This window comes from Nerophis ophidion, linkage group LG06 (genome assembly GCF_033978795.1).
Source record: "Nerophis ophidion isolate RoL-2023_Sa linkage group LG06, RoL_Noph_v1.0, whole genome shotgun sequence".
Taxonomy (NCBI): domain Eukaryota; kingdom Metazoa; phylum Chordata; class Actinopteri; order Syngnathiformes; family Syngnathidae; genus Nerophis; species Nerophis ophidion.
In genome coordinates, this window is record NC_084616.1 from 19949669 (window position 1) to 19962168 (window position 12500).

The window sequence follows — 12500 nt, forward strand, 5'->3', positions numbered from 1 at the left end:
AAAAGCACTCGGAGAGTGCATACCAGGTTCTAAGTCTCCTAACTACACAGAATCTTTTCCAAAAGTCCTGAATCCGGGACCCAAATTCTAATCGCTTATTCAAAACCTCAATAAAGACCTTTCCTGAAAGTTTCATCAAAATCCGTCCATAACTGTTTGAGTTATGTTGCTAACAAACAAACCCTGGTAAAGACCTAACCTCTTTGGCGGAGGTAAGAAAGTATGCCTTCTGCAAAGCAAAGTGTGGTTTAAGGATATTTCGTCAAAACCTGTCCATAACTGTTTGAGTTATGCTGCTAACGAGGACCTTGACGGTGTCGCAGATGCTGCGGTTTTAAGGTCCTCACAATGATGCCGTGACGTATGAAACAAAAACTTGGTGAGTGTAGTTTTTGTCTGGCGCTTATTGTATCGGCCAGTCTGGATATACACTACATGACCAAAAATCCTCTACGCAGCAAGGGACGCCATAAGCAGTAACTGACTTCACTCTTCATAGTGGAATAGATTAGTGTGTTTTTTACGGACATTTCGTCAAAATCTATCCAGAACTGTTTGAGTTATGTTGCTAGCAAACAAACCCTGGTGAAGACCTAACCTCATTCGTGGGGGTAAAGAAGTCTGCCCTGGTTTACGGATATTTCATCAAAATAAGTCCATAACTGTCTGAGTTAAGAATGTGAGGGTGTCGCAGATACTGCGGTTTTAAAGTCCTCACGATGATGCCGTGACGTATGAAACAAAAACTTGGTGGATGTAGTTATTTTCTGGCGCTTTTTGAATCTGCCGGTGGAATAAAGGAAGTGTGGTTTTTACGGACATTTGATCAAAATCTGTCCATAACTGTTTGAGCAATGTTGCTAACAAACACACACCGGTGAAGACCTAACCACTTTGGCGGAGGTAAGAAAGTCTGCCTTCTGCAGAGCAAAGTGTGGTTTACGGACATTTCATTAAAATCTGTCCATAACTGTTTGAGCAATGTTGCTAACAAACACACACCGGTGAAGACCTAACCACTTTGGCGGAGGTAAGAAAGTCTGCCTTCTGCAAAGCAAAGTGTGGTTTACGGACATTTGATCAAAATCTGTCCATAACTGTTTGAGCAATGTTGCTAACAAACACACACCGGTGAAGACCTAACCACTTTGGCGGAGGTAAGAAAGTCTGCCTTCTGCAAAGCAAAGTGTGGTTTACGGACATTTCATTAAAATCTGTCCATAACTGTTTGAGTTATGTTGCTAACAAACACACCATGGTGAAGACCTACAGTAACCTGTTTGGCAGGGGTAAGAAAGTCTGTCTTCTGCAAAGCAAAGTGTGGTTTACGGACATTTAATCAAAATCTGTCCATAGCTGTTTTGAGTTAAGAATGTGACGGTGTTGCAGATTCTGCGGTTTTAAAGTCCTCACGATGATGCCGCGACGTATGAAACAAAAACTTGGTGAGTGTAGTTTTGGTCTTGCGCTTTTTGTATCTGCCGGTCTGGAGATACACTAAATGACCAAAAATCCTCTTCACAGCCAGGGACGCCGTAAGCAGGACATGAGTTCACTCTTCGTAGTGGATTAGAGGAAGTGGGTTTTTTACGGACATTTCATCAAAATCAGTGCATAATTGTTTGAGTTGCGTTGCTAACAAACAAACCCTGGTGAAGACCCAACCGATTTGGCGGAGGTAAGAAAGTCTGTCTTCTGCAAAGCAAGGTGTGGTTTATGTACATTTCGTCAAAATCAATCCATAACTGTTTGAGTTATGTTGCCAACAAACACAACCTGATGAAGACATACAATAAACTATTTGGCGGAGGTAAGAAAGTCTGTCTTCTGCAAAGCAAGGTGTGGTTTATGTACATTTCGTCAAAATCAATCCATAACTGTTTGAGTTATGTTGCCAACAAACACAACCTGATGAAGACATTAACCTCTTTGGCGGAGGTAAGAAAGTGTGCCTTCTCCAAAGCAAAGTGTGGTTTAAGAACATTTAATCAGAATCTGTCCATATGTGTTTGTTATGTTGCCAACAAACACACCCTGGTGAAGACCTACAGGAACCTCTTTGTAAGAAAGTCTGCCTTCTATAAAGCAAAGTGTGGTTTATGGACATTTTGTCAAAATCAGTCCATAACTGTTTGAGTTATGTTGCTAACAAACACACCCTAGTTAGGTCTTTGAGTTATGTTGCTAACAAACACACCCTAGTGAAGACCTAACCTCTTTGGCGGAGGTAAGAAAGCGCGCCACTTTTGTCTCGAGCATTTTTAAAGGCGACACGGAGGCGTATTTTTAAAGGCGACACGGAGCCGGGTCACCACGTGCACAGTGTTACTGTTCAAAACGTGCATAATGTTACAGTGGTGAAAAAAATAAATATAATTGTTAAATACAACCTCTGCCTTGATTTTAATGAACACTTAGGCATACTGCGCCACTGTAATTTAATGTTGGTTATTTTGGTGGAACTTGGAGAGACAAGTGTTTTGTGAGGCGCGCACACACACGCAAACACTGAGTGATTGTTGTGTTGTGGTTGTTGTTTGTGACCTCCTTTGAGCACAATCAAGACAAGCGCTTGTTAGCGAGAGAGAGAGAAAGAAAGCCTGCACTGAGATAATCCGGAGCGCAGGAAGAGGATCCATCTGTGTGGATGTGGCTCTCATCTCCTCATCAGGCTCAGGGTCTCACAGCGATGGGCGATGAGAGCTGTGGCGCAGGGCACCCGGCCAGGATGAAAAAGTGACAGGATGGACAAGAGATTTGTTGGGTGACGAGATGATGGCACGCCAAAAAGCTAACGCATGCTACCAGTGCACCCGTGTCATCACTTCCTGGATCTGATTTTTTTTTAGCTCACACCCACGTTGAAACTCACAAAATTCATGAACCATATAGTCTTTTATTTTGTCGTTTTTGTTGGGGAAACATCACTTGTGGACAAGTTGTAATACTGCAGCGACAAATTCATTTAGAAAAAGTCAACATGCGAGGCTGTAGGCTACCAGCAGCTACACAACAGCTAAGTAAACAATAGCACACAAGCTAGTCGCATTTGGATCATAAAGTCTTTTATTTTGTAGGTTTTGTAGGGAAAACATCACTATACCATATGTATCGCAACACCATAAGTGTCACAATATCATTTGCATTAAGATACCAAATGCATAAAAATACCATAAACACCACGATACCATATGTATCATGACACCAAATACATCACAATACCATATGTATGGCAACACTATATGTATCATGATACCATATGTATCACAAAACCATATGCATCAAGATGCAATATGTATCACGATACTATATGTATTACGATACAGTATGTATCACAATACTATATGCATCACAATACCATATGTATCATGACACCATACACATTACAATACCATATGTATGGCAATACTATATGTGTCATGATACCATATGTATTAAGATACCATATGTATCACAATACCATATGCATCAAGATGCTATATGTATTATGATACAGTATGTATCACAATACAATATGCATCACGATAACATATATATCACAATAATATATGCATCACGATACCAAATGTATCACAATACTATATGCATCATGATACCATATGTATCACAATACCCTACGCATCAAGATACCAAATGTCACAAGATACCATATGTAGTATGAAAACATATGCATCGCGATACCATATGCATCACGATGCCATATGTACTGTATCACGATACCATATCAATATACCATATGTATCGCGATACTATATGCATCACGATACACATATATCGTGATACCATATGTATCACAATACCGTATGCATCAAGATACCATGTGTATCACATTACCACTAGTATTAAGATACCATATGTATCAAAATGCAATATGTATCACTATACCATATCAATATACCATATGTATCGCAAACCCATATATATCACAATACTATATGTATCACGATACTATATGTATTATGATACTTTATGTATCAAGGTACCATATGCATTAATATACCATATGTATCAAAATACCATATGTATCACAATACCATATTCATCGCAATACCATATGTATCACAATACTATATGCATCATGATACCATATGTATCACAATACCATATGCATCACAATATATATATCGCAATACTATATGCATCGCAATACATATGTATTGCGATATCATGTTTCACGATACCATATGTATCAATATACCAAAAGTATCACAATACTATAAGCATTAAGATACCATATGTATCACGATACCATAAGTATTAAGATACCATATGTATCAAGATGCAATATGTATCACAATACTAGATGTATTACAAAATACTATAGACGTCACGATTCCATATGTATCACGATACATCACAATACCCTAAGCAATAAGATACCATATGTATCAAGATACCATATGTAGTAAAAAAAAAAACATATGCATCACGATGCCATATGTATCACGATACCATATCAATATACCGTATGTATCGCGGTACTATATGCATCACGATACCAAATATAGTGTGATACCATATGTATTACAATACCGTATGCATCAAGATACCATATGTATCACGATAACATATGTATTAAGATACCACGTGTATCAAGATCCAATATGTATCACAATACTATATCAATATGCCATATGTATCAATCGCAATACTATATGTATCACAATACTATATTTATTACAATATGTACCGCGATACCATATGTATCAAGATACCATATGTATCAAAATACTACATGCATCGCAATACCAAAAGCATTGCAATACCATATGTATCACAATACCATGTGTATCGCGATACCATTGGCATCACAATACCATATATATCACGACACCATATGTATCACAATGCTATATGCATCGCAATACCATATGTATCGCGATATCCTGTTTCACGATACCATATGTATCACAATACCATATGTATCAAGATACCATATTTTTCACAATACCATATGCATCACAATACCATATGTAGCACAATACTATATGCATCATGATACCAGTTGTATCACAATACCATATGTATCACGATACCATATGCATCACAATACCATATGTATCACGATACCATATACATGATGATACCCTATGTATCACAATACAATATACATCGCAATACCATATGTATCGCGATATCATGTTTTGCGATACCATATGTATCAAGATACCAAATGTATCGCAATACCATACGTATCAAGATACTATATGTATCACAAGATATGATACCATATGTATCGCGATATCATGTTTTGCGATACCATATGTATCAAGATACCAAATGTATCGCAATACCATACGTATCAAGATACTATATGTATCACAAGATATGGTATCATGATACCACATGCATCGAAATACCATAAGTATCACAATACTATATGCATCATGATACCATATGTACCACAATACTATATGCATCACAATACTATATGTATCGCGATACCATATGCATCACAATAACATACATATTGTGATGCCATAAACATCACGATACCATATGTATCACAATACTGTATGCATCGCAATACCATATGTATCGCGATATCATGTTTCGCTATACCATATGTATCAAGATACCATATGTATCGCAATACCATACTTATCAAGATACCATATGTATCACAATACCATATGCATCACGATACCATATACATCATGATACCATATACATCACGATACCATATGTTTCACAATACTATATGCATCGCAATACCATATGTATTACGATATCATGTTTCACGATACCATATGTATCGCAATACCATACGTATCAAGATACCATATTTATCACAATACCATATGCATTGCAATACCATATGTATCACAATACTATATGCATCATGATACCAGTTGTATCACAATACCATATGTATCACAATACAATATACATCGCAATACCATAAGTATCGCGATATCATGTTTCACGATACCATATGTATCAAGATACCATACATCATGACACCATATGTATCACAATGCTATGTGCATCGCAATACTATATGTATCACAATATCCTGTATCAAGATACCATATGTATCGCAATACCATACGTATCAAGATACCATCTTTATCACAATACCATATGCATTGCAATACCATATGTATCACAATACTATATGCATCATACCAGTTGTATCACAATACCATATGTATCACAATACAATATTCATCGCAATACCATCAGTATCGCGATATCATGTTTCGCGATACCATATGTATCGCAATAACATACGTATCAAGGCACTATATGTATCACAAGATATGGTATCACAATACCATATGCATCAAAATACCATAAGTATCACAATACTACATGCATCACGATACCATATGTATCACAATACTATATGCATCACAATACTATATGTATCGCGATACCATATGATCACAATACCATATATATCATGATACCATATGTATCACAATACCATATGCATCGCAATACCATATGTATCGCGATATCATGTTTCACGATACTATATGTATCAAGATACCATATGTATCGCAATACCATATGAATCGCAATACTATATGTATGACAATAACATATGCATCACGATACCATATGCATCGCGACACCATATGCATCGCGATACCATATGTATCAAAATCAGTCAAAACAGGCGCCGCAATGTTTTCCTTAGTCAGCGTGCCGCCCAGGGTGAAAAGGTTGATAAGATTGGACATAACTTGACCTTCACTGTGTTTTTCCAGGAGCCACGTTGGACATTGTTGAGCACAAAGAGGTTGTGAGGTTGAAACCTTTGACATGGACATTAATGGAGACTAAAGTAGAAGTCACTTGACATTTATTTCAACAAAGTCAATTGAGGTTACAGCACAGAACAATATTTCAGGAGACGTGACCGGGACTATTTATGGGATGCAATGTTTCAGGAGAAATGACTGGGACTATTATGGGATAGAAAAAGGAGGGTCAATCATTAGTTCATTTAGTGTGAAGGTCAGGTGAAGACAAAGTCCAGTCGTGGAGGTGATGATCACTAAGTGATTCACATTTGGAGGATGAATGGTCTTGTGATGAACTCATGAGGAGTCCCACAACAACATGGAACTATACTGCCCTCTGCTGGCCACATTAGTGTCTCACACCAGGAGTGTTTTGGGGCTGAAAAGTTATATTTCAACAACTATTGTGGATGTCAGATGTTGGAAAATATGGTCCAGCAATATGTAATATTATGTTGTCATTATATTGACATGTATGACGATAAACAATACATACAATATGACAATATATAATATTTGACAATGTATAATATGACTATAAATAATATATGACAATAAACAATATAACATATATGACAATATATAATTATATGACAATATATGACAGTAAACAATATATAAAATATGACAAGGTGTAATATATGACAATAAACAATACATGATATATGACAATATATGACAGTAAAAAATATATAAAATATTATAATATATAATATATGAAAATATATGAGAATAAACAATATGTAAAATTTGACAATATATGAAAATATATGACAATAAAAAAAAGATCATGTATGGATATATCAATTATATGACAATATATAATATATGACAATTATAATATGACAATATACAATATATGACAATAAATAAATAAAATAATGTATGGCAATATATAAAATATGACAATATACAATAGTAAACAATATATAATATATGGCAATATATAAAATACGACAATATATATGACAATAAACAATATATAATATATGACAATATATATGACAGTAAACAATATATAAAATATTATATATAATATATGACAATGTATATGACAATAAACAATACATAATACATGACAGTATATGACAATATATAATATATGACATTAAGCACTATATATAAAATATTATAATATATAATATATGACAATATATAATATATGACAATAAAAAATGTATAAAATATGACAGTATATAATATATGACAATAAACAGTATGTAATATATCAAAAAAATATGAAAATATATGACAGTAAACAATATTTAAAATATGATATCTAATATATGACAATATATTACATGAACAATATATAATATATGACAATATATGACTGTAAAAATATATAAAATATGATAACATATAATATATGACAATGTATATGACAAACAATATACAAAATATGACAATATATGAAAATATATGATATATGACAAACAATATATAATATATGGAAATATCAATTATATGACAATATATAATATCTGACAATTATAATATATGACAATATGTAATATATGACAATAAACAATATATAATTTAGGACAATATATATGACAATATATGACAGTAAACAATATACAAAATATAATATGTAATATATGACAATAAACAATATATAATATATGACGATATATAATAAATGACAGTAAAAATATATAAAATATGATAATATATAATGTATGACAGTATATAATATATGACAAACAATATACAAAATATGAAAATATAGGAAAATATACAATATATGACAATAAACAATATATAATATATGAAAATATCAATTATATGACAATATATACTATATGACAATATACAATAAATGACAAATAGATAAAAATAATATATGGCAACATAAAATGACAATATATGAAAATATACAATATATGACAGTAAACAATTTATAATATATGGCAATATATAAAATACGACAATATATAATATATGACGATAAACAATATATAATACATGACAATATATGATATATATGAAAATTAAAAAGATATAATATATGACAATATATACATCACATGACAATAAATATGTAATATATGGCAATATATAAAGTATGATTTATACTCAATATATGACAATAAACAATATATAAAATATTACAATATATGACAATAAACAATATGCAATATATGACAATATGCACTCTATGACAATATATATGAAAATATATGACAATAAACAATATGTAATGTATGATAATATATAATACATGCCAATAAATGATATATACTATATGACAATATGTAATTTGTGACAATTTATAATATATGACAATATGAAATATATGAAAACATACAATATAACAACACAGAAAAATATATGACCACGGTCTCGGTTTGATTCCTGGATATAGTTACACAACGCTACACTTATAAGTGTAAAAAAATGTCTCGCGCAAATGACACAACGGTTTATTGTACATGGTCATTATCCAACCATCCATCCGTTTTTCTACCGCTTGTCCTTTTCGGGGGCGCTATCTCAGCTGCAGTCGGGCGGTTGGTGGGGTACACCCTGGACAATCATGAATAATAATATCAATAAATATGGGTAGCACGATGGACCAGGGGTTAGTGCATGTGCCTCACAATACGAAGGTCCTGGGTTCAATCCTGGGCTCGGGATCTTTCTGTGTGGGGGTTGCATGTTCTCCCCGTGACTGCGTGGGTTCCCTCCGGGTACTCCGGCTTCCTCCCACCTCCAAAGACATGCACCTGGGGATAGGTTGATTGGCAACACTAAAATGGGCCCCTAATTTGTGAATGTTGTCTATCTGTGGTGGCCCTGTGATGAGGTGGCGACTTGTCCAGGGTGTACGCCGCCCTCCGCCTGAATGCAGCTGAGATAGGCTCCAGCACCCCCTGGGACCCCGAAAGGGACAAGCGGTAAAAAATGGATGGATGGATGGATAGCTGACACACAACCAGGGGTGTAACGGTACGTGTATTTGTATTGAACCGTTTCGGTACGGGGGGTTCGGTCCGGTTCGGAGGTGTATCGAACGAGTTTGTAAGCTAAAGCCTTAAGATGCTCTGCTTTCTGCCTCTGTCTGAGCACCCAGCATTGTCCCGCCCACACAACCATCTGATTGGTTACATACAAAGCCAATCAGCAGTGTGTATTCAGAGCGATGTAACAGCCAATCAGCAGTGCGTATTCCGAATAGATGTCAAGCTTCAGCGTCGAGCAGATATGTGTTTAGCAGCGGACATCGTACTCTCCCCAAATTATAACAAACACTTCCCAGTCACTATGAGCCTGTTGATCTTCTAGAGACTTAAACTGCAGCTCAGCTCGCTCGCAGTTCTGGCTTGAGGTGAAGGCTAATTCGCTTATAGTGTAACGTTAGCTCATTTTGCTGTGTGTGTGTTAGGGGCAGCAAAGCCCTGTCTGTCTGTTATTTCACATGAACTAACATGAAGTCCATGGTGTTCAGGGATGAATAGTCTCTCCTATTGCTATTGTACTATTTTTTCAGCTATAGTTATATTAATCACTAGTAATGTAGCAGCCTAGTTTTGAATGGCAGTGTCCCTGCTATCACATGTTGACAAAAATATAACATTTCCATAATAAAAGTAAACTACAGGCTTCCCAAATGCTGTAATAAATTAAGCATGATGAGTTGACTTGAAACTGTTTAATGTTGCACTTTTTATATGTAGAAGAAAGGTTTTGTAATTTTATTTAATCAAAGCAACAACTTGAGGAAGTTTAATGTTGATTAACATGGGCGGAATTATTATAGTGTTCCCAATGTTAAAAGGATAAAGCCATTGTTTACAAATTTGGTAAATAAATAACCAAAAAATTTATATTTTGTTGTTTTCTTACTGTACCGAAAATAAACCGAATCCTGACCTCTAAACCAAGGTATGTACCGAACCGAAATTTTTGTGTACCGTTACACCCCTACACACAACATCACAGGAAGTTATGGTACATAATCATCATAAATAATACGATTTTTGACTTAGAAGCGGCTTCGCACTGTGGAGGGACGTTAGCCGCTAGCACTAGCGGGGACATTACATTGCGTCCGCTCGTCGCTCTCAAATTTTTGGGACACATCAAATTATGATTTTTGATACATGCCGCCATCTTTGAAGTATGCCAACGTCTCGTGCTAACGTTTTAGCCTAACTTTTTACTCCTACAAAACCATGGATTCGGATACTTTGGCGCCGTTCAGGGCACGTTGGTATCATTAGCTCTATCGGCGGCCAAAATTATATCATTTCTATCGCTTATCGTCTCTATTGCGCAACCATGACCGTGATAAAACTGTTCATTCACGCTAACACTTAGCATCTGACGTATCAGTCCTTTACGGCGTGACCGTCAGACCGTCTGCAACAGTTGCTACCATTTAGGAAAAACTAGGTCACTTCCTTCTAATGTGTGTGTGTGTGTGTGTGTGTGTGTGTGTGTGCGCGCGCACGCCTGGTGGACCCTCCAATGAGCTCACAGAGGTCCAGCATAAACACTTTGTGCAGGAAGGACTACTTAGAGCAGAAACATCCTCAAAGCAAACATGTCGTCTCTTCCAGTTGAAACTATTTCTCCTTCTGGAGCGACAACTGGAAATATTATTAGTTTATGGAGCCATGTCCACGCGTTTCTAATATGTAAGACGCTATACCAGACCTGGGCAAATTAAGGCCCGGGGGCCACATGCAGCCCGTTAAAGGCCTACTCAAATGAGATTTTCTTATTTAAAGGCCTACTAAAACCCACTACTACCGACCACGCAGTCTGATAGTTTATATATCAATGATGAAATATTAACATTGCAACACATGCTCATACGGCCGGTTTAATTTACTAAATTGCAATTTTAAATCTTCCAGAATTATCCTAGTAAATGTGTCTAATGACATTTGAAACAGTTCCACTGCCTCCACCTGGAGCCATCGCGTTTTTTTTTTTAATGTGCTTCACTCTAACTTTCCTCATCCACGAATCTTTCATCCTCGCTCAAATTAATGGGGAAATTGTAATTTTCTCGGTCCGAAGAGCTCTTGCTGCTGGAGGCTCACATTAAAAACAATGTGAGGACGTGAGGAGCCCTCACACCGGTGACGTCATTGTCTGCGACTTCCGATAAAGACGAGGCTTTGTTATCAGCACCAAAAGTTGCGAACTTTATCGTCGATGTTCTCTACTAAATCCTTTCAGCAAAAATATGGCAATATCTCGAAATGATCAAGTATGACACATAGAATGGACCTGCTATCCCCGTGAAAATAAGAAAATCTCATTTCAGTAGGCCTTTAAACGGGGATAGCAGGTCCATTCTATGTGTCATACTTAATCATTTCGGGATATTGCCATTTTTTTGCTGAAAGGATTTAGTAGAGAACATCGACGATAAAGTTCGCCACTTTTGGTCGCTAATAAAAAAGCCTTGCCTTTACCGGAAGTAGCAGACGATGTGCGCGTGACGTCACCGGTGTGAGGGCTCCTCACATCCTCACATTGTTTATAATGTGAGCCTCCAGCAGTAAGAGCTATTCGGACAGAGAAAGCGATAATTTCCCCATGAATTTGAGCGAGGATGAATGATTCGTGGATGAGGAAAGTTAGAGTGAAGCACAAAAACAAAAACAAACAAAAAAACTAAGCGACGTCTACAGGCCGTGGGACCGTTTCAGATGTAATTGGACACATTTACTAGGATAATTCTGGAAGATCCCTTTTCTGCTTATTGTTTTAATAGTGTTTTAGTGAGAT

At 35.9% G+C, this 12500-nt stretch overlaps 1 protein-coding gene across 1 annotated transcript in view; it reads right to left on the minus strand.

The window, feature by feature from the left end:
* Positions 1–12500, minus strand: part of fgd (faciogenital dysplasia) — a 163457-nt gene that overhangs the window by 127574 nt on the left and 23383 nt on the right. The window lies entirely within an intron of this gene.